The sequence below is a fragment of the Petromyzon marinus genome, unplaced genomic scaffold (assembly GCF_048934315.1).
Source record: "Petromyzon marinus isolate PM22_M1 ecotype Great Lakes invasive population unplaced genomic scaffold, UKy_Petmar_22M1.pri1.0 PM_G_Scaffold_33, whole genome shotgun sequence".
In the NCBI taxonomy this organism is placed as follows: Eukaryota; Metazoa; Chordata; class Hyperoartia; order Petromyzontiformes; family Petromyzontidae; genus Petromyzon; species Petromyzon marinus.
This window is the reverse complement of record NW_027422906.1, coordinates 600,839-605,357: the sequence shown is the minus strand read 5'-3', so window position 1 is coordinate 605,357 and position 4,519 is coordinate 600,839. Positions and strand designations below refer to the sequence as shown.

The following is a 4,519-nucleotide window of genomic DNA, read 5'->3' as shown; positions in this document are numbered from 1 at the left end:
CACACCGCTGTGTTTGAGGGTAAATAGAACGTGGACAATTCCTTATTAGTACAGTACACCGCTGTGTTTGAGTGTAAATAGAACGTGGACAATTCCTTACTAGTACAGCACAGCGGTGTGTGTGAGGGTAAATAGAACGTGGACAATTCCTTACTAGTACAGCACACCGCTGTGTTTGAGTGTAAATAGAACGTGGACAATTCCTTACTAGTACAGCACACCGCTGTGTTTGAGGGTAAATCCACAACATTTACTATTTGAGGACGACGTTTCACCAGTGATTACAGCCGGCATCATCAGGCGACAGCCAGATTTGGCTCCCCAACACACAGCCGGTGTCGTGCTGCACTCGTAACGAATTGGCACGTCTTGTTCACGTGACAAACCTCCCTGTTTGGCTGTCGGGTGGTGGCGGGTTTCACGACACACATTTAAGTGATCTAACTCCCCCCCCAAAAAACCCCCTCATGGATAAAATTGGTCGCAAAAGCTTCCTACTGCTACCACATGTTCAAGTGTTTATACATTTCGTTTATTTTGACGGTAACTTTTTTTTTTACGTCTGTTGCAGTCGTGAAAAACCGAACATTAAAACGTTAATAACGGACATGAATACCGAGTCTGTGGTTTTCTCTCCCGTGATGGAACGTTCATATATCGCGACAATCGTCGTACCTAATAGCGAGAACTGGTATCGTACCGTGCACAACGACACCACGACAACACTCGTCACAACCCAGCTGGTACAGCAGGTTATGGTTGCAGCTTGTTGTGCTAAGTGCCTCCTGTAAAGCTGCCCTCTTGCATTTTTTGAAGCAATGACAGCTGAAAAGAAATCACTGGAAGTCTTAGAGCAGGGGTGGGGAACATTTTTTCTGCCAAGGGACATTCGGATATTTATAACATCATCATTCGCAGGGCCATACAAAATCATCAATTTAAAAATTTGCCCGTTATTATTTGGTCAAACATTTAATTAACTCGCCCCCTAATGCGATGGGCTGGAACTGCTTCTCTTTGGTGAGGCGTGTGATGATGTTAGCTGGTATTGATGATGTTAGCTGGTATTGATGTTAGCTGGTATTGATGATGTTAGCTGGTATTGATGATGTTAGCTGGTATTGACGATGTTAGCTGGTATTGACGATGTTAGCTGGTATTGATGATGTTAGCTGGTATTGACGATGTTAGCTGGTATTGATGATGTTAGCTGGTATTGATGATGTTAGCTGGTGTTGACGATGTTAGCTGGTATTGACGATGTTAGCTGGTATTGATGATGTTAGCTGGTATTGACGATGTTAGCTGGTATTGACGATGTTAGCTGGTATTGATGATGTTAGCTGGTATTGATGATGTTAGCTGGTATTGATGATGCTAGCTGGTATTGATGATGTTAGCTGGTGTTGACGATGTTAGCTGGTGTTGACGATGTTAGCTGGTATTGACGATGTTAGCTGGTGTTGACGATGTTAGCTGGTATTGACGATGTTAGCTGGTGTTGATGATGTTAGCTGGTGTTGACGATGTTAGCTGGTATTGACGATGTTAGCTGGTATTGACGATGTTAGCTGGTATTAACGACTTAAATTTACAGCACAATTGTGGAGTTCTGACAATGCGCCCCCACGTGCACCACCGTCTAAAGTTACAGATGTATTAATTTCCGGCCTGTCTGCTTGCAGGCCAAGGACAGCAAATGTAGCGGAAGCCAACCAACGGGTTTTGGGGCGTGACTGCCTCGCCCAATGGGGGTCATTTAATGGCACGTCAATCAAAACCAAGAGCCGCAAGCCGCCGTGCACTTTGTCTCTCGGGACGGATGATCCCGGTGCACGCAAAAAAACACGGAAATAAACAAAACGAGAGGATCGACGGGGAGACCTGGGAGGGGTCGCGAGGGACACACGAGAGAGAGGGAGGCAAGACGAGCCGGAGGGGTCGAGTCGATGAAGACAGAGGACGAGAGAAGCCGGACCGGCCAAGCTCGCCAGGCTGAGAGTAGCCCTGTGTGGCCCTGCGTAGCTGCCTAGGGTAGGGCCGCTAGGGGGTTAAGCGCGGTCCGTACGTCGGCACGCTTGACCCCCCGGGGGCTGCTGAGACACGGCGAGACACGGCAGCCGGGAGGGGTGAAACGGGGAGAGTAGGGAAGGAGAGCAGTGAATAGGATCGGGAAGGAGAGTAGTGAATAGGATCGTGAAGGAGAGTAGTGAATAGGATCGGGAAGGAGAGTAGCAATAGGATCGGGAAGGAGAGTAGTGAATAGGATCGTGACGGAGGGTAGTAATAGGATCGGGAAGGAGTGTAGTAATAGGATCGCGAAGGAGAGTAGTAATAGAATCGGGAAGGAGAGTAGTGAATAGGATCGTGAAGGAGTGTAGTAATAGGATCGGGAAGGAGAGTAGTGAATAGGATCGTGACGGAGGGTAGTAATAGGATCGTGAAGGAGTGTAGTAATAGGATCGCGAAGGAGAGTAGTAATAGAATCGGGAAGGAGAGTAGTGAATAGGATCGTGAAGGAGTGTAGTAATAGGATCGGGAAGGAGTTTAGTAATAGGATCATGAAGGAGGGTAGTAATAGGATCGTGAAGGAGTGTAGTAATAGGATAAGGACGAGGCGAGTGAGGGAGCGAACGAGCGACGGGCCTAGCAGGCGAGTGTTGTGTAACGAACTGTGATAAAGTGGCCCGGACAGAAGACAAGAAATCGTCTTTATTTTCCACGCTGCAGGTAAGCACGAAGAGGCATACAGCAGCACGCATCAACTGGTTCAAGGCCAGCGTGCTTTGTCAACAATCTCGGCAAAAGCACCGGCGCTTGTGTCGCCGCAGAGTATCTCCTATGGGGATGGAAAAATAAAAAAATTAATGCGGTCAAGCAATTGGCTTATTGCCCCCCCCCCCCAATCACTTTCGACTCAAGAGTTAACTCAGCATCTGGCTGTGATCGTGCTGCTGCACGCTGAGCGGCTGTCCAAGAGAAGCAAACAGCGGCTTCTTGACACCACCACCACCGCTACCCCCAGCACCACCACTCTCGGTGTCAGCGTCGGCTGATTGACGTCGTTTGGATGCTCACCGAGGAGCAGCGGCGGCGGCGGCAGCTTGCCGCTCCGCATGCTCCAGGTCAAGCTCCATCCGCTGCAGCTTGCTGCCACTCCGGATGCTCCAGCCGCTGCTGCCGCTGCTGCTCCCGAAGATCCAGCTGCTCCAGCCGCTGCTGCTCCCGGAGCTCCAGCTGCTGCGGCCGCTGATGCTGCCGGTGCCTCAGCACCAGGTGCAGCTCCAGGTGCGGGTCCAGCTGCTGCTCCTCAAACTCAAGCCGCTGCTGCTGCTGCTGCTCCAGCTGATGCTGCTGCTACAGCAGCTCCAGCTGCTGCTGCAGCTCCAGCTCCAGCTGCTGCGCCAGCTGCTGCTGGTGCCGCAGCTCCAGCGGCTGCTGCTGCTGAAGTTGCAGCGGCTGCTGCTGCAGCTGCTGCTGCAGCTCCAGCTCCTGCTGCTGCTGCTGCTCCAGCGCCTGCTGGTGCCGCAGCTCCAGATGCTGCTGCTGCTCCTGCTGCTGTTGCCGGAGCTCCGCCTGCTCCAGCCACTCGTGGTGCTGAAGCCTCGTCACCAGGTGCAGCTCCAGGCTCGCGTCCAGCTGCTGGAAAAGCAGCTCCTCCTGCTGACGCCTCAGCTGCTGCTGCTGCTGCTGCAGCTCCAGCCGCTGCTGCTGGAATTCCAGCTGCTGCTGCTGCAGCTCCAGCTGCTGCTGCAGCTGCGGGAGATAACGCAGGAGCTCTAGGCAATACACTCCCCTATTCATCATCATCATGCAGTAACAAGCAGCAGCATCATCAGCAGCAGCATCCATCATCACCCATCATCATGCAGTAACAAGCATCATCATCAGCAGCAGCATCCATCATCATCATGCAGTAACAAGCAGCATCATCATCATCAGCAGCATCCATCATCACCCATCATCATTCAGTAACAAGCATCATCATCATCAGCATCCATCATCACCCATCATCATTCAGTAACAAGCATCATCATCAGCAGCATCATCACCCATCATCACGCAGCAACAAGCAGCATCATCATCAGCAGCAGCAGCAGCACCATCATCACCCATCATCATGCAGTAACAAGCAGCATTATCATCATCATCAGCAGCATCCATCATCACCCATCATCATGCAGTAACAAGCAGCATCATCATCAGCAGCAGCAGCATCATCATCACCCATCATCATGCAGTAACAAGCAGCATCATCATCAGCAGCAGCAGCATCATCATCACCCATCATCATGCAGTAACAAGCATCATCATCAGCAGCAGCAGCATCGCTGTTTGCCTTTTCCGAAAATGTAACGAAGAATGATTCTGCCCGTTTGGGTGTCATCAGGACGTAGCGCGGGGGCGTGGAGAGGGAGCACACCGCTCACGGCCCGCTGCATCACCCCTCGCTACAGACACAGAGAGATAACACAGAGACAACAACAACAACAACAACCGCCGTTCGCCACTAAGTGGC

At 51.3% G+C, this 4,519-nt stretch overlaps 1 long non-coding RNA gene across 1 annotated transcript; it reads right to left on the bottom strand.

The window, feature by feature from the left end:
- Positions 1-2,692: 2,692 nt before the first annotated feature.
- Positions 2,693-3,223, bottom strand: LOC142915621 (uncharacterized). The gene is made up of 2 exons (XR_012936033.1): positions 3,079-3,223; positions 2,693-2,839 (listed from the first exon to the last, which is right to left on the bottom strand). It is a non-coding gene; the product is annotated as an uncharacterized LOC142915621 (long non-coding RNA).
- Positions 3,224-4,519: the final 1,296 nt, after the last annotated feature.